We start from the raw sequence: 25,599 nt of genomic DNA, 5'->3' as shown, positions 1-25,599 counted from the left end.
ACCTGAAATGTTGAAATCGCTTGAAAAATGCTTTTCTGAGCTGGAAATGCCTTTAAACGACATTTCTCATCATAAGAATGCTTCTGAAGGCATTTTAGGTCGAATTGGGCACATTTGAATGAAAAGTCAAAATCCAACCTGAAATGTTGAAATCGCTTGAAAAATGCTTTTCTGAGCTGGACAAGCCTTTAAACGACATTTCTCATCATAAGAATGCTCCTGAAGGCATTTTAGGCCGAATTGGGCACTTTTGCAGAAATAGTCAAAATCCAACCTGAAATGCTAAAATCGCTTGAAAAATGCTTTTCTGAGCTGGAAATGCCTTTTAAACGACATTTCTCATCATAAGAATGCTCCTGAAGGCATTTTAGGCCGAATTGGGCACTTTTGCAGAAATAGTCAAAATCCAACCTGAAATGCTGAAATCGCTTGAAAAATTCTTTTCTGAGCTGGAAATGCCTTTAAACGACATTTCTCATCATAAGAATGCTCCTGAAGGCATTTTAGGTCGAATTGGGCACATTTGCATGAAAAGTCAAAATCCAACCTGAAATGTTGAAATCGCTTGAAAAATGCTTTTCTGAGCTGGAAATGCCTTTAAACGACATATCTCATCATAAGAATTGCTCCTGAAGGCATTTTAGGCCAAATTGGGCACTTTTGCATGAAAAGTCAAAATCCAACCTGAAATGTTGAAATCGCTTGAAAAATGCTTTTCTGAGCTGGAAATGCCTTTAAACGACATTTCTCATCATAAGAATGCTCCTGAAGGCATTTTAGGCCGAATTGGGCACTTTTGCAGAAATAGTCAAAATCCAACCTGAAATGCTGAAATCGCTTGAAAAATGCTTTTCTGAGCTGGAAATGCCTTTTTAAACGACATTTCTCATCATAAGAATGCTTCTGAAGGCATTTTAGGCCGAATTGGGCACTTTTGCATGAAAAAGTCAAAATCCAACCTGAAATGTTGAAATCGCTTGAAAAATGCTTTTCTGAGCTGGAAATGCCTTTAAAACGACATTTCTCATCATAAGAATGCTTCTGAAGGCATTTTAGGGCCGAATTGGGCACTTTTGCATGAAAAGTCACAATCCAACCTGAAATGTTTGAAATCGCTTGAAAAATGATTTTCTGAGCTGGAAATGCCTTTAAACGACATTTCTCATCATAAGAATGCTCCTGAAGGCATTTTAGGCCGAATTGGGCACTTTTGCAGAAATAGTCAAAATCCAACCTGAAATGCTGAAATCGCTTGAAAAATGCTTTTCTGAGCTGGAAATGCCTTTAAACGACATTTCTCATCATAAGAATGCTCCTGAAGGCATTTTAGGTCGAATTGGGCACATTTGCATGAAAAGTCAAAATCCAACCTGAAATGTTGAAATCGCTTGAAAAATGCTTTTCTGAGCTGGAAATGCCTTTTAAACGACATTTCTCATCATAAGAATGCTCCTGAAGGCATTTTAGGCCAAATTGGGCACTTTTGCATGAAAAGTCAAAATCCAACCTGAAATGCTGAAATCGCTTGAAAAATGCTTTTCTGAGCTGGAAATGCTTTAAACGACATTTCTCATCATAAGAATGCTCCTGAAGGCATTTTAGGCCGAATTGGGCACTTTTGCATGAAAAGTCAAAATCCAACCTGAAATGTTGAAAATCGCTTTGAAAAATGCTTTTTCTGAGCTGGAAATGCCTTTAAACGACATTTCTCATCATAAGAATGCTCCTGAAGGCATTTTAGGCAGAATTGGGCACTTTTGCATGAAAAGTCAAACTCCAACCTGAAATGCTGAAATCGCTTGAAAAATGCTTTTCTGAGCTGGAAATGCCTTTAAACGACATTTCTCATCATAAGAATGCTCCTGAAGGCATTTTAGGCCGAATTGGGCACTTTTGCATGAAAAGTCAAAATCCAACCTGAAATGTTGAAATCGCTTGAAAAATGCTTTTCTGAGCTGGAAATGCCTTTAAACGACATTTCTCATCATAAGAATGCTTCTGAAGGCATTTTAGGCCGAATTGGGCACTTTTTGCATGAAAAGTCAAAATCCAACCTGAAATGTTGAAATCGCTTGAAAAATGCTTTTCTGAGCTGGAAATGCCTTTTAAACGACATTTCTCATCATAAGAATGCTTCTGAAGGCATTTTTAGGCCGAATTGGGCACTTTTGCATGAAAAGTCACAATCCAACATGAAATGCTGAAATCGCTTGAAAAATGCTTTTCTGAGCTGGAAATGCCTTTAAACGACATTTTCTCATCATAAGAATGCTCCTGAAGGCATTTTAGGCCGAATTGGGCACTTTTGCATGAAAAGTCAAAATCCAACCTGAAATGTTGAAATCGCTTGAAAAAATGCTTTTCTAAACTTGAAATGCCTTTAAACGACATTTCTCATCATAAGAATGCTCCTGAAGGCATTTTAGGCCGAATTGGGCACTTTTGCATGAAAAGTCAAAATCAACCTGAAATGCTGAAATCGCTTGAAAAATGCTTTTCTGAGCTGGAAATGCCTTTTAACGACATTTCTCATCATAAGAATGCTCCTGAAGGCATTTTAGGCCGAATTGGGCACTTTTGCATGAAAAGTCAAAATCCAACCTGAAATGTTGAAATCGCTTGAAAAATGCTTTTCTGAGCTGGAAATGCCTTTAAACGACATATCTCATCATAAGAATGCTTCTGAAGGCATTTTAGGCCGAATTGGGCACTTTTGCATGAAAAAGTCAAAATCCAACCTGAAATGTTGAAATCGCTTAAAAAATGCTTTTCTGAGCTGGAAATGCCTTTAAACGACATTTCTCATCATAAGAATGCTCCTGAAGGCATTTTTAGGCAGAATTGGGCACTTTTGCAGAAATAGTCAAAATCCAACCTGAAATGCTGAAATCGCTTGAAAAATGCTTTTCTGAGCTGGAAATGCCTTTAAACGACATTTCTCATCATCAGAATGCTTCTGAAGGCATTTTAGGCCGAATTGGGCACTTTTGCATGAAAAGTCAAAATCCAAACCTGAAATGTTGAAATCGCTTGAAAAATGCTTTTCTGAGCTGGAAAATGCCTTTAAACGACATTTCTCATCATAAGAATGCTCCTGAAGGCATTTTAGGCCAAATTGGGCACTTTTGCATGAAAAGTCAAAATCCAACCTGAAATGCTGAAATCGCTTGAAAAATGCTTTTCTGAGCTGGAAATGCCTTTAAACGACATTTCTCATCAAAAGAATGCGCCTGAAGGCATTTTTTGGCCGAATTGGGCACTTTTGCATGAAAAGTCAAAATCCAACCTGAAATGCTGAAATCGCTTGAAAAATGCTTTTCTGAGCTGGAAATGCCTTTAAACGACATTTCTCATCATAAGAATGCTCCTGAAGGCATTTTAGGCCGAATTGGGCACTTTTGCAGAAAAAGTCACAATCCAACCTGAAATGCTGAAATCGCTTGAAAAATGCTTTTCTGAGCTGGAAATGCCTTTTAAACGACATTTCTCATCATAAGAATGCTCCTGAAGGCATTTTAGGCCGAATTGGGCACTTTTGCATGAAAAGTCAAAATCCAACCTGAAATGTTGAAATCGCTTGAAAAATGCTTTTCTGAGCTGGAAATGCCTTTAAACGACATTTCTCATCATAAGAATGCTCCTGAAGTCATTTTAGGCCGAATTGGGCACTTTTGCATGAAAAGTCAAAATCCAACCTGAAATGCTGAAATCGCTTGAAAAATGCTTTTCTGAGCTGGAAATGCCTTTAAACGACATTTCTCATAATAAGAATGCTCCTGAAGGCATTTTAGGCCGAATTGGGCACTTTTGCAGAAATAGTCACAATCCAACCTGAAATTGCTGAAATCGCTTGAAAAATGCTTTTCTGAGCTGGAAATGCCTTTAAACGACATTTCTCATCATAAGAATGCTCCTGAAGGCATTTTAGGCCGAATTGGGCACTTTTTGCATGAAAAGTCAAAATCCAACCTGAAATGTTGAAATCGCTTGAAAAATGCTTTTTTGAGCTGGAAATGCCTTTTAAACGACATTTCTCATCATAAGAATGCTTCTGAAGGCATTTTAGGCCGAATTGGGCACTTTTGCATGAAAAGTCACAATCCAACCTGAAATGTTGAAATCTGTTTGAAAAATGCTTTTCTGAGCTGGAAATGCCTTTTTAACGACATTTCTCATCATAAGAATGCTCCTGAAGGCACTTTAGGCAGAATTGGGGCACTTTTGCATGAAAAGTCACAATCAACCTGAAATGTTGAAATCACTTTGAAAAATGCTTTTCTGAGCTGGAAATGCCTTTTAAACGACATTTCTCATCATAAGAATGCCCCTGAAGGCATTTTAGGCCGAATTGGGCACTTTTGCATGAAAAGTCACAATCCAACCTGAAATGTTGAAATCTGTGTTTGAAAAATGCTTTTCTGAGCTGGAAATGCCTTTAAACGACATTTCTCTTCATAAGAATGCTCCTGAAGGCACTTTAGGCAGAATTGGGCACTTTTGCATGAAAAGTCACAATCAACCTGAAATGTTGAAATCACTTTGAAAAATGCTTTTCTGAGCTGAAAATGCCTTTAAACGACATTTCTCATCATAAGAATGCTCCTGAAGGCATTTTAGGCCGAATTGGGCACTTTTGCATGAAAAGTCACAATCAACCTGAAATGTTGAAATCACTTTGAAAAATGCTTTTCTGAGCTGAAAATGCCTTTAAACGACATTTCTCATCATAAGAATGCTCCTGAAGGCATTTTAGGCCGAATTGGGCACTTTTGCATGAAAAGTCACAATCAACCTGAAATGTTGAAATCACTTTGAAAAATGCTTTTCTGAACTGGAAATGCCTTTAAACGACATTTCTCATCATAAGAATGCTCCTGAAGGCACTTTAGGCAGAATTGGGCACTTTTGCATGAAAAGTCACAACCCAGCAAGCAATTTTGCGGCTAATAGACGTCTAGTAGCCGTCTAAACACCCCCCTGACGTCTAGGCTAAAACAAGGCTAATTTTGGGCTGTCAGTGAAAATCTAGTAGACGTCTATCATAGCCCAAGAAATAGACTAGTCATCAAATAGACGGCTATTAAACGTCTACATATATACGTCTAATAGACGGTGAATGTGGGTCTAGGCTAAAACAAGGCTAATTTTGGGCTGTCAGTGAAAATCTAGTAGACGTCTATCATAGCCCAAGAATAGACTAGCCGTTAAATAGACGGCTATTAAACGACTACACGTGTGTGTCTAATAAAGAACAAAAGAATGGCTAAAGAATTATTTTTAATCCAGTAAAAAGGTTCTCATAAACATGCAATCATGCAATTTATTACAAAAAATATTGTTAATACAATAGAAATTCAGATAAGACAAAATGAAGAAAAACTACTTTTAACAAAAAGAATAAAAACAGTAACAAAATAAAAGCATATATAACAAAATACAATTTCAAAAATGAAATAACATCTAAACATTAACAAACTATCTTCAGTTCACGTCAACTTATTAATTGTACTAATTTCTATACCCCCCCCCCCCGTGCTCCCTGGTGCCTGTTTGAAATGCCCCCCATTGCATCCTTCACTTCCAGTTCTGTTGCTGCCGGGAAGTTGTTCAACACAGCATCTGCCAAATATGATATGAAAAGAATGCATGAGACAAGTATTTCTGCTTTATTTTAAATGTGATAGTCATTCTCTTTTGAAAAAGTCATATATAAATATTGACAGGCAACAGTAATCATACCGTTCTCATTACTAACAGAAGTGCATGTTTCTCTGCGTGTGTTTAATGACATTTTTGGAACTAGCAAAAGAGTCTTAAAGGCAGGGTATCTGATTTTGATCCAGAATTTTTTTTTTTGTTATGCTGGTTGAAAGTCTCCTCAAATATTGATAGCTCTCACTATGTTAAGTTAAGTTGTCTAAATGTTTATTTTTATATATTTGTGTCATCTATAAAAGGCGTAGGACCAAAAAACGTTCAACAAATCATTGAACCCTGACCGAATGCAATAATTGGACGTGGGCATGGGCCAGTTACCGGTTTGAAGGTATACTGAGATTTTCAGAGTCAAGGTTTTTAAAAAACCACAAAAATTTTCTGTGATACCGTTTTCAATGTATGAACTGTGTTTACACAAAGTGAATTAAATCATGTAATTGAATTCATGTTTACATTTACAATTGAAAGAATATTATCATTTAAAGGCTTTATTTTTACCTGGCATAAACGTTGTTTGTTGCTTAAAAATAAAATGTATTGTGTCCAGTTGAAAAGTTGATGTTTTAATATGCAGACATTTGAAAATAACACATTTTAGTGTCACAATGGCAATACCACAACACCGTGGTATTTTTGCTTACGGTTATCATACTGCCAGAATCTCATTCCGGCCCATAATTGGGCGCATTAAATATTTGCCCCTCTTCTGTGAATGTGTTTTGCATGCCACTTCACAACCTGTTCACACTCTGTAAAAATAGGGAGAATCAAATAAACCTTCCTGCTGAATTGACACAGGAGCTACAAAACGAAAGACATTTTGAAACAACAAAAAAAAAAAAAACATCTGGATGAGCAAAGAGGAAAAACCCAAATTAACATTGGTAAGTTCACTGCTTTTCTGCAAGATGGAAACAGCTACAGGTCTGAAAGGGTCGTTGCAGTGTTTCTTTTGGAAAGGTAGGTATGCAGTGTGATTCTATTTTGATGGATTCAGATTGTATTTTAATGAAACTTGTTGCTTATGTAGTTTGTTTACGAATAAGTGTAATGATATTTATCTTTTCAAATTTCTTAACGTGCTGTATTTATTTCGGATTAAAAACAGTTGTTTATGTTGGTTATTTTGGTAATGTTATTCACTTTGTCAGTCTTACTGGTTAATGAGATAGGAGTGTGCTTCTGGTTGGTGCGTGTAGGCTAAAGTTAGTATTTTTCAAAATCAAATACCCTGCCCTTTAAGATGCCAAGCATAAAATATTCACAATACAATCTTATTGACATAAAACCTGTCAAATGTCTAAAAATAAAACATCTAAACAATATTGTATGGATAAGTAAACTGTTGTATCGGCAAAGAGTCATTTAATCTGGGGCTTTTAATATTTAGAAAATATTAAGGCAGTATCGGACTGTCGTCAATTACTCCTCACATAACCTAATGTCATATTAAAACTACTATTTTGTGAAACACCATGTAGCCTAAAACTACATACAAACACACTTACCTTTAATAACTGAGAACTGATGGTTTTTCAAATGCTTGCTTCTGCAGTGGACCACCACCATTCATGTTGAACTTTGAAATTAATGAATTTTAGTGAACTCTAAAATACAAAAGACAATGTCGTTAACAGTTGCAGACTGAAATATTTTCAGATTTTTTGTGACCACATGAAAGACTGTGTTGACAACACAATGTCTGATTAATATTGCATGTTTAGAGAATTTACCTGTCCAGCATTCTTCCGGCACGGTCTCTCAAGTTTCTCCCTCCAGTTTCGCACAGCTTTGACACCTGAATAGCACATGCCTATGTCAGTAATTGTACAGTATTGTATGCTTCAGTGTACAAATGTTTACCAACCTTAAAGGTTAATGCCCACTGACCTGCAAGTTTTCCCTCACTAACACAATAAAACTCTTTTTTCCAACAGACTGAAGGCCTGTCAGTTAAATCCATTATGGAAAATAGCTTTCCCCCACAATCTATCTCTGCATGCATAATTGTAAAGCACCACATTGCCTACATTACTGTAAGCAACACAGTAATAACTTAGCTAAGTTACTGCTGTTACTAAAAAGCAGCCTACAAATCACTCATGTAAATCTTCAGTGTAACGTTACATAGACTCATTTAACTCCACTATTTTATTACATTGCAGGTTGTACTGTTTAGGTTTTATAAAACATGGGTTACTTTACTACGTTATACTGTTAAGTTACCCGCAAGAATGTCGCGATTCCAACAACAAATAAAGTAAATCAATTTTAAACACATGTAAAATAAAATAATAAAAAAACTTACAAGACCAAACAAGTGTGGTACATACTTTCCTCGTGGCTGCTCGCTGATGTTGTTGCTTTTCAAAAAGCGGAAATCTTTCTCGTGAGATTTGGCCCCGTGTTTGTGTACTGCTGCCATCTAGCGGTTCGGAGTTGTAACTGGATTTTGTTTATCTTTGAAATACGGTCAAATAATGAATGTTATGCGTGACAGCAGATATTCAGATAAGATAAATAAAACCAAACATCTTATTTCACTGGTGTCTTTGCATGCCTGATAAAATATCATAATTCTTGCAAGTTATTTTGGCAAAAACAAAATTTTATTAAATTCAAGGTTATTTTGGGCTAAACATGGTTTGTTCGTAGTCGGTCTATTTATGAGCTAAATAGTGGTTATGTATGACGGTGCATAAAACACTTAAAGAAATTAAACATTGTAATCGCTGTTAACTTTGCTTACAATGACATACCATACATCTCACAAGTTATTTTGGCAAAAACCACATGTAATTAAATTAATGGTTATTTCTGGGCTAAACGTGGGTTATTCGTAGTCGGTCTATTTGTAAGCTAAATAGTGGCTAGTACAGACGGTGTATAAAACACTTTAAAGAAATGAAACAAAATACCTTAATCGCTTTGAACTTTGTTTACATGATTAAATATCATACATCTCACAAATCATTTTGGCAAAACAACATGTAATTAAATTAATGGTTATTTCTGGGCTAAACGTGGGTTATTCGTAGTCGGTCTATTTGTAAGCTAAATAGTGGCTAGTACAGACGGTGCATGAAACACTTTAAATAAATGAAACAAAATACATTAATTGCTTTGAACTTTGTTTACATTATTAAATATCATACATCTCACAAATAATTTTGGCAAAACAACATGTAATTAAATTCATGGTTATTTCTGGGCTAAACGTGGTTTATTCGTAGTCGGTCTATTTATGAGCTAAATTATGACTACGTACAGACGATGCATAAAACACTTTAAAGAAATGAAAAGAAATACCTTGTAATCGCTGTTAACTTTGCTTACATGATAAAATAGCATCCATCTCACAAATTATTTTGTCAAAAACCAAATGTAACCAAATTAAAGTTTAATTGGGCTAGAAGTGGGCTAGGCACAGCCCGGCTATATCGGGTCTATACTGAAACGAGACGTTGAAATGACGGCTATTGCTTGCTGGGAATCAACCTGAAATGTTGAAATCACTTTGAAAAATGCTTTTCTGAGCTGAAAATGCCTTTAAACGACATTTCTCATCATAAGAATGCTCCTGAAGGCATTTTAGGCCGAATTGGGCCATTTTGCATGAAAAGTCACAATCAACCTGAAATGTTGAAATCACTTTGAAAAATGCTTTTCTGAGCTGAAAATGCCTTTAAACGACATTTCTCATCATAAGAATGCTCCTGAAAGCATTTTTAGGCCGAATTGGGCACTTTTGCATGAAAAGTCACAATCAACCTGAAATGTTGAAATCGCTTGAAAAATGCTTTTCTGAGCTGGAAATGCCTTTAAACGACATTTCTCATCATAAGAATGCTCCTGAAGGCATTTTAGGCCGAATTGGGCACTTTTGCAGAAATAGTCAAAATCCAACCTGAAATGCTGAAATCGCTTGAAAAATGCTTTTCTGAGCTGGAAATGCCTTTAAACGACATTTCTCATCATAAGAATGCTCCTGAAGGCATTTTAGGCCGAATTGGGCACTTTTGCATGAAAAGTCAAAATCCAACCTGAAATGTTGAAATCGCTTGAAAAATGCTTTTCTGAGCTGGAAATGCCTTTAAACGACATTTCTCATCATAAGAATGCTTCTGAAGGCATTTTAGGCCGAATTGGGCACTTTTGCATGAAAAGTCAAAATCCAACCTGAAATGCTGAAATCGCTTGAAAAATGCTTTTCTGAGCTGGAAATGCCTTTAAACGACATTTCTCATCAAAAGAATGCGCCTGAAGGCATTTTTGGCCGAATTGGGCACTTTTGCATGAAAAGTCAAAATCCAACCTGAAATGCTGAAATCGCTTGAAAAATGCTTTTCTGAGCTGGAAATGCCTTTAAACGACATTTCTCATCATAAGAATGCTCCTGAAGGCATTTTAGGCCGAATTGGGCACTTTTGCAGAAAAAGTCACAATCCAACCTGAAATGCTGAAATCGCTTGAAAAATGCTTTTCTGAGCTGGAAATGCCTTTAAACGACATTTCTCATCATAAGAATGCTCCTGAAGGCATTTTAGGCCGAATTGGGCACTTTTGCATGAAAAGTCAAAATCCAACCTGAAATGTTGAAATCGCTTGAAAAATGCTTTTCTGAGCTGGAAATGCCTTTAAACGACATTTCTCATCATAAGAATGCTCCTGAAGTCATTTTAGGCCGAATTGGGCACTTTTGCATGAAAAGTCAAAATCCAACCTGAAATGCTGAAATCGCTTGAAAAATGCTTTTCTGAGCTGGAAATGCCTTTAAACGACATTTCTCATAATAAGAATGCTCCTGAAGGCATTTTAGGCCGAATTGGGCACTTTTGCAGAAATAGTCACAATCCAACCTGAAATGCTGAAATCGCTTGAAAAATGCTTTTCTGAGCTGGAAATGCCTTTAAACGACATTTCTCATCATAAGAATGCTCCTGAAGGCATTTTAGGCCGAATTGGGCACTTTTGCATGAAAAGTCAAAATCCAACCTGAAATGTTGAAATCGCTTGAAAAATGCTTTTTTGAGCTGGAAATGCCTTTAAACGACATTTCTCATCATAAGAATGCTTCTGAAGGCATTTTAGGCCGAATTGGGCACTTTTGCATGAAAAGTCACAATCCAACCTGAAATGTTGAAATCTGTTTGAAAAATGCTTTTCTGAGCTGGAAATGCCTTTAAACGACATTTCTCATCATAAGAATGCTCCTGAAGGCACTTTAGGCAGAATTGGGCACTTTTGCATGAAAAGTCACAATCAACCTGAAATGTTGAAATCACTTTGAAAAATGCTTTTCTGAGCTGGAAATGCCTTTAAACGACATTTCTCATCATAAGAATGCCCCTGAAGGCATTTTAGGCCGAATTGGGCACTTTTGCATGAAAAGTCACAATCCAACCTGAAATGTTGAAATCTGTTTGAAAAATGCTTTTCTGAGCTGGAAATGCCTTTAAACGACATTTCTCTTCATAAGAATGCTCCTGAAGGCACTTTAGGCAGAATTGGGCACTTTTGCATGAAAAGTCACAATCAACCTGAAATGTTGAAATCACTTTGAAAAATGCTTTTCTGAGCTGAAAATGCCTTTAAACGACATTTCTCATCATAAGAATGCTCCTGAAGGCATTTTAGGCCGAATTGGGCACTTTTGCATGAAAAGTCACAATCAACCTGAAATGTTGAAATCACTTTGAAAAATGCTTTTCTGAGCTGAAAATGCCTTTAAACGACATTTCTCATCATAAGAATGCTCCTGAAGGCATTTTAGGCCGAATTGGGCACTTTTGCATGAAAAGTCACAATCAACCTGAAATGTTGAAATCACTTTGAAAAATGCTTTTCTGAACTGGAAATGCCTTTAAACGACATTTCTCATCATAAGAATGCTCCTGAAGGCACTTTAGGCAGAATTGGGCACTTTTGCATGAAAAGTCACAATCAACCTGAAATGTTGAAATCACTTTGAAAAATGCTTTTCTGAGCTGAAAATGCCTTTAAACGACATTTCTCATCATAAGAATGCTCCTGAAGGCATTTTAGGCCGAATTGGGCCATTTTGCATGAAAAGTCACAATCAACCTGAAATGTTGAAATCACTTTGAAAAATGCTTTTCTGAGCTGAAAATGCCTTTAAACGACATTTCTCATCATAAGAATGCTCCTGAAAGCATTTTTAGGCCGAATTGGGCACTTTTGCATGAAAAGTCACAATCAACCTGAAATGTTGAAATCACTTTGAAAAATGCTTTTCTGAGCTGAAAATGCCTTTAAACGACATTTCTCATCATAAGAATGCTCCTGAAGGCATTTTAGGCCGAATTGGGCACTTTTGCATGAAAAGTCACAGTCCAACCTGAAATGTTGAAATCGCTTGAAAAATGCTTTTCTGAGCTGGAAATGCCTTTAAACGACATTTCTCATCATAAATATGCCCCTGAAGGCATTTTAGGCCGAATTGGGCACTTGTGCATGAAAAGTCACAATCCAACCTGAAATGTTGAAATCGCTTGAAAAATGCTTTTCTGAGCTGAAAATGCCTTTACAGTTTTTTTCAATCGCTAACAAGCGCTTACCCATACTTCAGATACTTTTTCTAAACACTTAACACAGAGTTCTACCTACAAAACACAATTGGCCAAATGGATAATTTTCTTCTCAAAAACACATTTTGTTAAATAAATACTAACTCTTCATTTCAAAATGGAACAAATCTTTCTCTGCACACAATAACTTTACCAAAACACTGGAAATCTGACTCAAAATGAAATTATTCTTTCAAAGAATAACACTTCTTTTAGCTCACAAGGTACATGCAGTCAATCAAAGTACACCAGGTTTCTAAATATTGGCTATTGTTGACATTACAAAAACTGCATAGACTTTTATGTTTCAGTTTTACAGGTATTTGCATGCAAAACATGCAATCCACCGTTTTTACGCTAAATGTCTTGGTTGGGAACTGTATGTCCACATGTACAGCAATGTTCACAATTCAAATGCAATCTAGTAAAAAGCAGTTTTCCCCTTACTCTTGACTACAGGAGGTAAAGTAGAAACACAATATAATAGAACAGAAAAAGTTTTACAGTATTGATCTTGTCATTTTTGACAAGAGGGTGGAAGACGTTGCATTCTTTAGAGGGACAATTTTTTTACATATGCATTACTGTATGACCTTATTGACATGTCAAGTGAGAAACAATCCATGTAAAATGCAATACTTACCTGTTGGTTTGTTGAAAGATGCGTATAATGTAGGCAACCTCCTAAAATTGGGCTGAACTCTTTCACCAGCCTTTCTTACTGATATCAGTGAATTTCATCACTGATTACTGTTCTTGCAGCCCTTGGAATGCCACCACCACGCATTCTTACACCTCTACATTGCGCTCTCTCTGGGCCTGCTCTTCTCCCTGACCCTTCTCCTCTCACTGTCCTGCACCTCTCACTGCACCTCTCACTGTCCTGCACCTCTCACTGCATCTCTCACTGCATCTCACACTGCTCCTGCACCTCTCACTGCAACTCTCATTGCACCTCTCACTGCATCTCTCACTGCCCTGCACCTTTCACTGCTCCTCTCACTGCTCCTGTACACCTCAACACTCCTGAACCTCTCAATGTACCTCTCACTGCTCCTGCATCTTTCACTGCACCTCTCACTGCACCTGCATCTCTCACTGCACCTCTCACTGGGCCAGCTCTTCTCCATGTGCCCCTTGCTTTTACGCTTCCTTGTCCAGACATTACAGTGTTTGTCTGTTTCTGTTTTCAAAAACATCACTCCTCAAAGTCCTTCTTTTACTGTATGAGTATCAATGTAATAGAAAAAATAACCTAAGCCAGACTGGAATCAGCTGTGGTTGGCCCAATTTACCCAACATAAAGGTTTTTATATTGTATCTAAGGTTTGGAATATTGTTTTTGCTATTGTGGGATGTTGTGTGTTAACATTTGTAAATACTACAAAAACAATCCATAATTTTGTTGGGAGGTATAGCTTGTCGGTTAAGAAAATTTAAGCATTGTGGAAATGTGTTTACTGACTGCATATTGTGTGAAAACGACATGAAATGAATGAATTGTATGGCCACAAAAGACCGATGCTGTGCTAATTGTGTTTAGAGTTTTGAAAATGTGACAACTGATTGGACAAAAGCTTTTTAGCGACTGAAAAAAACTGTAATGGAGGCAACCTCCTAAAATTGGGCTGCACTCTTTCACCAGCCTCTCTTAGTGAAATCAGTGATTTTCATCACTGACTACTGTTTTTGCAGCCATCGGAATGCCACCACCATGCATTCTTACACCTCTACACTGCCCTCTCCTTGGGCCTGCTCTTCTCCCTGACCCTCCTCCTCTCACTGCTCCTGCACCTCTCACTGCTCCTGCATCTCTCACTGCTCCTGCACCTCTCACTGCTCCTGCATCTCTCACTGCTCCTGCACCTCTCACTGCTCCTGCATCTCTCACTGCTCCTGCATCTCTCACTGCTCCTGCATCTCTCACTGCTCCTGCATCTCTCACTGCTACTCTCACTGCTCCTGCATCTCTCACTGCTCCTGCACCTCTCACTGCTCCTGCATCTCTCACTGCTCCTGCATCTCTCACTGCACCTCTCACTGCATCTCTCACTGCACCTGCATCTCTCACTGGGCCTGCTCTTCTCCATGTGCCCCTTGCTTTTATGCTTCCTCGTCCAGACATTACAGTGTTTGTCTGTTTCTGTTTTCAAAAACATCACTCCTCAAAGTCTTCCTTTTACTGTATACTGTAAGTATCAATGTAAAAGAAAAAATAACCTAAGCCAGACTGGAATCAGCTGTGGTTGGCCCAATTTACCCAATAAAGGTTTTTATTAGGGATGCACCGAATCCAGGATTCGGATTCGGATTCGAATTCGGCCGAATACTGGGCTTTTTGACGGGGTTCGGATTCGGCCGAATCCTAGATTTTTTTTCCACCGAACCGAACCCTAGGCTTGCGCTACGCTGGTCGACGTAACGCGGCCGTTGATTACACACATCGGGTGCTGACGTGGAGATGAGCTTTTTCTTTCGGTGAGCCTTAGGGGCTGGACACACCAAAACTTTTAAACACGGCTGAAATGCCTTGAGGACGCCAAATTCCAGCAGTTTTTCAGCCGAGCGCTTGGTAGCTGTGATGCTTCAGCTGTGAGCCGGTTGGTTGCTGTGGTAATCTCCCGCCCCTCCTCCACTGTATTTGGACGGCCGTGTGAAACCTGACATTGACGAGCGGAGCTTCTCACTCAAAGTTAAAGTTTTCAGCGCGGAGCTGCTTGCTTATTGTAAAAACGAGCGTGTCGCAACGCATCGCTTTCATTATGCATAGGCTTATGGTAATTGTCAAAATAGTTTTTCCAACTTGTCATCCTGGCATAATGTACAGTTAAAATTAAATAAAATGAAAAATACACTGCTGTGGACGTTGTTTACTTCATTAATGTGTTTTACTGTGTTAATGGAATAAGGATGCGAGTAGGATTCGGTATTCGGTTTCGGATTCGGCCGAATCTTAAACGGTGGATTCGGGATTCGGCCGAACCTAAAAAATCTGGATTCGGTGCATCCCTAGTTTTTATACTGTATCTATGGTTTGGAAGATTGTTTTTGCTATTTTGGGATGTTGTGTGTAAGCATTTGTAAATACTACAAAAACAATCCATAATTTTGGTGGGAGGTATAGCTTGTCTGTTAGGAAAATGTAAGCATTGTGGAAATGTGTTCACTGACTGCATATTGTGTGAAAACGACATGAAATGAATGAATTGTATGGCCACAAAAGACCGATGCTGTACTAATTGTGTTTAGAGTTTTGAAAATGTAACAACGGATTGGACAAATGCTTGTTAGCGACCGAAAAAAACTGTATTGTTCTCAGAACGTTTTTTTAACATTTGTAATAGGTTATAAAAACATTGTTTAAACGCTCTTAGAACGTTAAAAGTGTCCCGTTTTTTAGACGTTGTATGAACGTTATTGTTTAGTTATAAGAACGTTATTCAAAACGTTTTTAGAAAGGTTCAGTCTGTTGTTATATTAATGTCCTAAGAATGTTTTCCTAACATGTATAATGGGTTTTAAAAACGTTATGTTTTAAATGTTCTTAGAATGTTAAAAACTAAAATCTTTATTGTTTGGTTATGATAACGTTATTAGAACATTTTTAGAAAGTTCCAGTCTTGTTATAAAAATTTCCATAGAACTTTATTTAAAACATTTTACAATGTTCCATCCCCATTATCTTAACGTTTCCCTAATGTTTGTATTACAGTTTTTTTCAATTGTTTACACGCAATTTTGACAGTGCCGGTCTTTCCTATACGCAAATTACGCAATTTGCATAGGGCCCCGCACCACTAGGGGGCCCCCTTGATCTCAGATTTATTTAAAACCATTATACCAAAGAAAAATTATTATTATGTTTAATGAAAAAAGACGCTATAATTTAAATAATTTGCAAACTTCCGAATTTATGCGGGTTTTTAACAGAGGTGTAAAGTACTTGAGTAATTTTACTTGATTACTGTACTTAAGTATTATTTTTGGGGATTTTTACTTTACTTGAGTACAATTTAAAATCAGTACTTTTACTTTTACTTAATTACATTTTTTAAGAAAAAAAGTACTTTTTACTCCTTACAATTTTATTTACAGTCAAAAAGTACTTATTTTTTAGAGATCACTTTATTCTATTTTCCCTTACTCTTACCAAACCAATTGAATTGTGCTGACCGCCAGTTTAATTTAAATCTTATTTATTTTCCTTGGCCGAGATACAGCGTGCCACTCCCTGAAATTCATACGGTCATAGCTCAGGCACCTTAAGTCCGGGGTGTTCGCCCTTCGGGTCCCTTATCCTACCCGAGAGGGCCTTTTCAACGAGCCAACCCCCGACTCTCTAACCCTTTTCTGTGGCCGACGGTCTCCTGAATTTCAAACGTCCGTGGCTCAGGCGCTTTAAGTCCTAGGCATTCGCTCTTGGCGTCCCTTATCCTACCTAAGAGGGCCTTTCCAACGAGCCAACCCTGACGCTCTAACCCTTTCCCCGGCTGAGATACAGCAGTCATTCCCCTGATTTTCCCACGACCTTAGCTTGGATGCCTTTGGGTCGCTTATACCCAAGGGGACTTAAGGTGTCCGAGCTACAGTCGTGGAAAAAATCGGGGAAAGGACCACAGTATCTCGGCCGGGGAAAGGGCTGCAATTTTCTGGATTATCTACACTGTTTCTATGGCAATGACATCACACTGGCACAACAATCGTGTTTACATTGTACATGACGCCACAGCATGACGTAACTAAAAAGCTACAAAAATACAATCAGAGCGGTCAGACTTAAATGTATTTCTGGAAATGTGATTTGAAAAGTATTTCAAACCACCTCTGGATATAGCTTGAAACAGAAATCAGATTTAGACTGACAGTGTTTACTTTTACTCAAGTATGATTCTGGACAGATACTTTTACTTTTAATTGAGTAAAATGTACACTAAGTACTTGTACTTTCACTTGAGTAACATTTTTGAGTACTTTTTACACCTCTGGTTTTTAAAAATACTTAATGATTTCTTAAATCACTGATATGTACTCGGACAACATGCAGGCAGTTTCTCAATCCGAAGGCTGCAGCCTTCAGAGGTCACATTTGTAGGCTGCATATGCGTCATAAAAAAATTATAATGTTGACTTATTATTAATCTTAGTTAATGGTTAATTGTCATATTATGCTTATGACTTGCAAATGAAATAATGAAAAGTGATATTTTTAATACATGGTCTCTGTCTGCAGACGAAGCAAAGGTCTTAAAGTCGTATTACGACCGCTTTACAGCATATGTAGAACCCAAAGCAAACGTCATATTTGCTCGTTATAAATTTCACGAGAAAATACAGGGAGATCGCGAGCCCTTCGAGCACTTTGTGACTGACCTGCGTCTGCTTGCTAAAGACTGCAATTATGCAAATAGCGACGAGATGATCCGCGATCGCATTGTTTTTGGGATACACTCACCGAAAGTGAGAGAGAAATTTTTGAATGCAGGCTCTGAATTAACACTTGAAAAAGCGATAGATATCGCTAGATCTCACGAGTTAGCTCAAGCACAGCTGAAAACCATCTCAAATAGTATGAGTACTTCACGTGAACATGCAGTGCACTCAGTTTTTCGTAACATGCCACAAGGGGCTGTTTCAAAGCAACACAAAGCTAAACACACAAGGAAATACAGTGAGAATCTGCAACACAGAAATACAACTTCAGGACACCCAAAAGGATGCAGTTACTGTGGAAACAATTTTCATGCTAATCGATCTCAATGTCCTGCAAGAGGAAAAGTATGCAAAATATGTGGCAAACTAAATCATTTTGCAAAAGTATGTCGTTCTAACAGTGAGAAAACTGTGCATGCAATAAGCAAAGGAATCTCAGACCAGACTGAGGAGAGGGATGATGAGCTGTTTATTGACTCAGTCACACAGGGCGAACAAAGCTCAGAGACAGAACAGGCTTTTGTAAACATTAAAGTAGGCCCTAAACAACTCGAAATCAGGTTCAAACTGGACACTGGATCCGCTGCCAACGTCATTCCCATACATGAGTATGCCAAGTTGAGTACCCATTGCACTTTACAACAGACATCTCGCCTTCTGATTGGATACGGTGGAGAACGCTTGTTGGTAAAAGGCAAATGTGACCTGAAATGCAAACACAGAGACATTGAAATGATCATGACTTTTTATGTGGTTGACACAGTTGCACCTCCTGTCATAGGTCTAAAAGGCTGCATAGATTTTGGCCTAATTAAGCTTGTACTATCGGTAACACAAACGCAGATGGAAACGCCAGTTTTGAAGGAATTCTCAGATGTTTTCAAAGGAATTGGACTGTTTCCCGGCGAGTGTACCATACACTTGGACCCAGACGCAACCCCAGTAGTCCACCCACCTAGACGCATTCCTCTCGCACTACGCAGCCGTCTTAAAGATGAGCTTGATAGCATGGAACAGCAGGATGTTATCATTAAAATCACAGAGCCAACTGAATGGGTTAATTCAATGGTTGTAGCGGAAAAGCCACGCACAGGACGATTACGCGTGTGCCTAGACCCGAGGGATCTCAACAAAGCTATTAAGCGACCTCATTACCCATTACCCACTCTTGAAGACTTAACATGCAAGCTAGCTGGTGCTCGATTCTTTAGTGTTCTCGATGCCAGATCGGGCTACTGGGCTATTAAGCTCACTGAGGAGTCGTCAAAACTGACTACGTTTAACACAGTCTTTGGACGTTACCGTTTCCGACGCCTACCCTTTGGATTAATTTCAGCCCAAGACGAGTTCCAGCGAAAAATTGATGAAACATATGAGGGTCTAAATGGGGTCATGGCCATTGTTGATGATGTTCTCATTTTTGGATAGACAAAAGCAGAGCATGATGAGAACCTACTTGCAATGCTCCAGCGTTCCAGACAGAGAGGAGTCAAGCTCAACCCAGAAAAAAGCATCATCTGTGCGACAGAGGTGAGCTACTTCGGACATCTACTCACTGCTGATGGGATAAAGCCAGACCCTAAAAAAGTCGCTGCTGTAAGAGACATGGAGCCCCCAAAAGACAAAGGAGAACTCGAGACGGTGCTGGGTATGATCAATTATCTCTCTAAATTTGCACCTGGCCTTGCTGATGTCAACGCACCACTACCTCAGCTCCTGAAGGAGTCTAGTGAGTTTGTTTGGGATGCCCAACATGAAAAAGCCTTCAAGAAAATAAAAGATTTGCTCACAAGTGAACCAGGCCCAGTCTTAGCATATTTTGACCCTGTCAAAGAGCTCAGGTTACAGGTCGACGCCTCCAAGTATGGGCTTGGGGCAGTTTTGCTGCAAGATGAAAGGCCGATTGCGTATGCATCGAAGTCCCTCTCTGGGAGTGAAATCAATTATGCTCAAATTGAAAAGGAGCTTTTTGCAGTGCTATTTGGCTGTAAACGTTTCCATCAGTACATCTATGGCCGCCACATCATTATCGAGAGTGACCACAAGCCCCTGGAGTCAATCATGAGGAAACCCCTGGCATCAGTTCCTCCAAGGCTACAGAGAATGATCCTTCAGCTGCAGAAGTACAACTTCACCATCGTACATCGACCAGGCAAGGACATCCCTGTGGCTGACACGCTCTCAAGAAAGTCACTTTCTGACCAAGACATGAGCCTTACTGAAGGCATGGACATCCAAGTACACACTGTGTACAGCAGCCTTCCTGTCAGTGACTCAAAGCTGGAGGAAATAAGAGTTGAAACAGAAAAGGACCCTCAGTTTCAGAAACTACAGGAAGTCATACAAAATGGATGGCCTGAGGAAAAGAAAAAATGCCCCATGATTGTGTCAGAATTCTGGAATCACCGCGATGAGCTTTCATATCTGCATGGAATCATCTTCAAAGGTGAAAAGATTGTAATGCCCACAAGTCTTCGGTCAGACATGTTATCACGTATACATGCCAGTCACCTAGGCATTGAGAAATGTAAGCAGAGAGCCCGTGACATCATGTTTTGGCCTGGGATGGGAAAAGAAATAGAGAGCATCATTAGCAAATGTTCAATCTGCCTCACATATCGCCCTTCCAACACCAAAGAGCCCATGATCAGTCACAAAATCCCAGATAGGCCATGGCAAGTAGTGGCTACCGATTTGTTTACCTGGAACAATGAGGACTATGTGGTGACAGTTGATTACTACAGCAGATATTTTGAGCTGGACAGACTCCACAGCACAACTTCTGCTGCTGTTATACACAAGCTAAAAGCTGCCTTCGCACGACATGGGATCCCAGAGACCGTCATCTCAGACAACGGCTTTCAGTATAGTTCGGGTGAGTTTGCATTTTTTGTTAAAGCATGGGAATTCACACATACCACCACAAGCCCATACTATCCGCAAAGTAACGGATTGGCAGAGAAATCTGTGCACACTGCAAAAATGTTGTTGGAAAAGGCAAAGGCTGATAGAGGTGACCCGTACCTCAGTCTCCTGGAATATCGAAACTGCCCAGTTGATGGTTTTAAGTCCCCGGCTCAGCTGTTAATGAGTCGCCGTCTCCGATGAAATTTCAGATACACCTGAGCACACCGATGTTTTTCCCAAACCCACTGTTTACAGAACCAGATACGGACGACAGATAAAACCCAGAGATATTCTGGATTTGTGAATGTACAAGGGTGTAGGCGGATCGCTGCCCTTTCAATTGAAGAATGTATACTGTTCATTATAGTTGTATATGTAAATGCCTTCAATATGTTAGCGCTGAAAGTAATTGTTCACACTGTTATTTTGAATACATAATAATTTAATTTTTCTTCCTGTGATGTGAACAATGTTTTGTCTCATTTAGAAAAAGGGGGATGTAGTATTCTTAGGCTTTGCTAGGAGCCAATTATATGTTACTGTTTTGAGATACTGTGTTCCTATTGGTTATGTACCGTGGCCTGGAAAGGCAAAAATAAATTACAATGGTAAATTACTTATTTACAATATTAAAAACAAATTTACAAGTTTTTTTAACAAATTTACAAGTTTTTTTTTAACAAATTTACAAGTTTTTTTAACACATTTACAATGAGTGAATAAATGTACAAGTTTTCTAAACAAATTTACAATGATTGAACAAATTTACAAGTTTTTTAAACAAATTTACATGTTTTTTAACATATTTACAATGAGTGAACAAATGTACATGTTTTTTAACAAATTTACAATGAGTGAACAAATTTACACGTTTTTTTAAAAAATTTACAAGTGTTCAAACAAATTTACAATGAGCGAACAAAATTACAAGTTTTAAAACAAATTTACGTTTATTACGGAAAGGGTAGGTACAATACGCTGACGTCACGCATCTGAGCCTCCGGTGGGAGGAAACCCGGAAGTATCGCCGTGAATCACATGAGAGTTGTGAATGCGATGTTGTGTATTAGGCTGTACATAATATTAACGGAAAGAGAGTGATGATATATAACCTTTCATCGCTTCCGAAGTGACTAAAAGGGATATTGGACCTTATTTTCAGGTAAGTGAAATAGTTTTAGTTAGCTAACGCTAGCTTTCCAAGTTGCACACGTTTTGGATGGCAGTTATCAAAATAATTCACTGACTTTCTCATTAGATTACAGACAACACGAGAGGGTGCTTCAAACTTTTTGGACTGCATTGTTCGTTCGCTCCCGGGGTTACATAGACTGAAACGGGGAAGCGTGACGAGTTTGTTTACATGGTGCTGTAAACTCCAACCCAGGAGGACACTATCAGAGGAATCACAGGGATAACATGGTGTGATTTTTTTTGTCAAAACCAGAACTGACTTCCGAATCCACCTGGAACGCATTTACTTTGATGGAGATGTGGGCGGAGGCTAAACCCTCCAAATAGTATATTTAGAGAAATGGAAGTCAGTAAAAATTAAGTTGGACTCGTTTTTTAACTACTGGCTGCTTAACACATGCTTATAAACCCAGGAATAGCACACACACTTCTAACAGACATGCAATGCACACATTAGATACGTGTTAAGTAAATAACTGTACAGTTTTAGAACAACTCATTTCTACATTAAAGAAACTTAATTTCACTCATTGTTCAAAATATAGTTTTATTTATAAATGAACTTCAATGTATATTGTCTCAAGTATGAAAAAATATATATGTACATTTTTAGAACCAAACATATTTACATTAAAAGCCAGTGGGTACTAACACACTTTTTTACACAGGGCCATGTAGTTTTGATTTTTTTCCCTTAATAATAAAAACCTTCATTTAAAAAATGCATGTTGTGTTCACTTGGGTTTTATTTTTTGACTAATATTTGAATTTGTTTGATGATCTGAAACATTAAAGTGTGACAAATATGCAATAATAACATGGGAAATCTGGATGGGGGCTAACACCTTTTCACACCACTGTATATACATTTGTTCCAATGTATATTTTCTATCTACTGTACAAATTGTAACAATAAAGCAAAGTAAAAACATTTTAATGAAAAACGTTTGTTTTTGGGATTAAAGTAATTTTTCACCCAAGATATAGATGGTTTGTTTTTTCACTGGAACAGATTTGGAGAAATTAAGCATTACATTGCTTACAATGGGATCCTCTGCAGTGAATGGGTGCCGTGAGAATGAGAGTATTTAACACAAACTATGATTGTGTTTATGGTGTAGTCCAAACTGGCCGTTTGCTATAGAGGGGTTGCAAGTTTACAAACATTGCAGGGTGCGCGCGCAACCAAGGGGCAGAAAGACCGATTGGTGAGCTGATCTGCTACTGCAACAACCTTAATTATTGAAGCGTTCTTTAATGTTTGTACATAAATAAGACTTGATTTTAGTTGTATTTGTTTTTCTGTCTTTATTTTTGCAGTGTTACTGTGATACATGTATGAATTATAATTTTATAATTATAATGCTAGTAACGTAATAGTCGCATCTACTGGTATGTTAACATCAGGCACCCAGCACTGACTCTGTTGGTACTATTTTCCACGCAAAAATTCCTTGGCATTTTGACTTACAGACACCGCTACTAGCATACAACACAATGCACGTCTCTTCTTTCTGCCCCTCGGTTGCGCGCGCAACCAGTTAGTGACGTCGCCGTGCAACCCGTCTAAAGGCTTTGAAAGGGAAATTCTATTAAAGAAAATATATCGCTTGGTATAGAATTTTGAGCTTTATAATTTTACAGATATTATTTATGCTCTAACAGCAACATTACACACCAACTAAAGTTTAAAAAATGGGATCAGGATAAATGGGACCTTTAAACCTTACAGCTAAATCTGTGGCAGAGAAACAAGAAAAAATGATCCAAGACACAAATGTTGCGATAATCTTCCATAATAGGAGATGTTTCCAGGTAACCATAGTCTTGCAATGCCCCAGAACCACTGTTAGATCTGTGTATTGAGAAAGAGGAGAAAATTACATGTAAAAAAAGAAAGATCAATGAAGTCATGAGATTTATTTGTTCTAATTTTCATCAATGAATTACATGCTTAATTTTTTTTCTGCTCAGGAAACGAATGGTGGTCCTCCTCTTCTTCCTTTAGTGTTTCAATATCACAGACACTGGAAATTAACATAATCATGATTTCAGTCTTGGCAGTCTATCTATCTATCTATCTATCTATCTATCTATCTATCTATCTATCTATCTATCTATCTATCTATCTATCTATCTATCTATCTATCTATCTATCTATCTATCTATCTATCTATCTGACATAAATGACAGTTTGCTTAGGCAACATTAGAGTTTTTGTAATATGATAAAACATTACAATACTGTCACACTCAGAGAGGTTTAAATGATTAAATGAAAATATAATTTATAGTATAAATATAGGTAATTTTAACAAATCGTCTCATTAGTCACTACATAAAATCCTAATCTTTTAAAGATTATTCAGATTATATCATCGAACAAGTTAACGCACCCTTGATTCCTTTGAAGTGTCCTCCTGGGTTGAAGTTTACAGCACCATGTAAACAAACTCGTCACACTTCCTCGTTTCAGTCTATGTAACCCCGGGAGCGAACAAACAATGCAGTCCTGATTAAAAAGTTTGAAGCACCCTCTCGTGTTGTCTGTAATCTAATGAGAAAGTCAGTGAATTATTTTGATAACTGCCATCCAAAACGTGTGCAACTTGGACAGCTAACGTTAGCTAACTAAAACTATTTCACTTACCTGAAAATAAGGTCCAATATCCCTTTTAGTCACTTCGGAAGCGATGAAAGGTTATATATTATCACTCTCTTTCCGTTAATATTATGTACAGCCTAATACACAACATCGCATTCACAACTCTCATGTGATTCACGGCGATACTTCCGGGTTTCCTCCCACCGGAGGCTCAGATGCGTGACGTCAGCGTATTGTACCTACCCTTTCCGTAATAAACGTAAATTTGTTTTAAAACTTGTAATTTTGTTCGCTCATTGTAAATTTGTTTGAACACTTGTAAATTAAAAAAAAAAACGTGTAAATTTGTTCACTCATTGTAAATTTGTTAAAAAACATGTACATTTGTTCACTCATTGTAAATATGTTAAAAAACATGTAAATTTGTTTAAAAAACTTGTAAATTTGTTCAATCATTGTAAATTTGTTTAGAAAACTTGTACATTTATTCACTCATTGTAAATGTGTTAAAAAAACTTGTAAATTTGTTAAAAAAATTATAAATTTGTTTAAAAAGTTGTAAATTTGTTTTTAATCTTGTAAATAAGTAATTTACCATTGTAATTTATTTTTGCACCCCGAGGCCACCGTAGTTATGGCATATGTCAATCACTTGACGTAAGACGGTGTTTAGGAAGTCTAGTGTGTGCACTGATGCTGAAGAGTACCGGCAATATTGTATCCTGTAAGAAGTTAATAAAATCCTCATCTAGATAATATACTGTGTGTCGGATCATCAATATATAAAGAATAACGCAACAGGCAGAATAAAGGGGAAAAAACGTGAAGCAAGGGAACAAGATAAAGGATTTGCGCGAGCAGATTACATACAAAGTCAATGCAAAGAGGCATCCACACATCCTAGCATGGGGCGATGCAATTGCCGCGAAAACACGTGCTTTTCCCTTTGAACTTCAAGAACGCGCTCTCGCAGGATAATTTGACTTGAGAGAGAGAGAGAGAGATCCGTTGAGGTAGCAGCAACAAAATGAGCTCCTGATTTTTTCATTATTTTTGGCCAGATAATGTATGTTTTTTTGACTCAAACTTAAAGTACATGATTGGCTACTAAATTACGAACAAAAGAGGCAGAAGATTTTTTATGGTAAGACCTCTAATT

The 25,599-nt window shown here is 37.8% G+C and overlaps 2 long non-coding RNA genes across 2 annotated transcripts; both read right to left on the bottom strand.

Annotated features, from left to right (window-relative positions):
- Positions 1 to 4,924: 4,924 nt before the first annotated feature.
- LOC135779897 (uncharacterized) lies at positions 4,925 to 9,089 on the bottom strand. Its single transcript, XR_010544900.2, has 4 exons — positions 8,027 to 9,089; positions 7,452 to 7,516; positions 7,227 to 7,325; positions 4,925 to 5,619 (listed from the first exon to the last, which is right to left on the bottom strand). It is a non-coding gene; the product is annotated as an uncharacterized lncRNA (long non-coding RNA).
- A 14,402-nt stretch (positions 9,090 to 23,491) lies between these two features.
- LOC135780048 (uncharacterized) lies at positions 23,492 to 24,715 on the bottom strand. The gene is made up of 4 exons (XR_010544931.2): positions 24,486 to 24,715; positions 24,232 to 24,389; positions 23,787 to 23,863; positions 23,492 to 23,691 (listed from the first exon to the last, which is right to left on the bottom strand). It is a non-coding gene; the product is annotated as an uncharacterized lncRNA (long non-coding RNA).
- Positions 24,716 to 25,599: the final 884 nt, after the last annotated feature.

The sequence above is a fragment of the Paramisgurnus dabryanus genome, chromosome 19 (assembly GCF_030506205.2).
Source record: "Paramisgurnus dabryanus chromosome 19, PD_genome_1.1, whole genome shotgun sequence".
Classification (NCBI taxonomy): domain Eukaryota; kingdom Metazoa; phylum Chordata; class Actinopteri; order Cypriniformes; family Cobitidae; genus Paramisgurnus; species Paramisgurnus dabryanus.
Note: the sequence above shows the minus strand (reverse complement) of the source record. Positions and strands in the feature narration are given on the sequence as shown.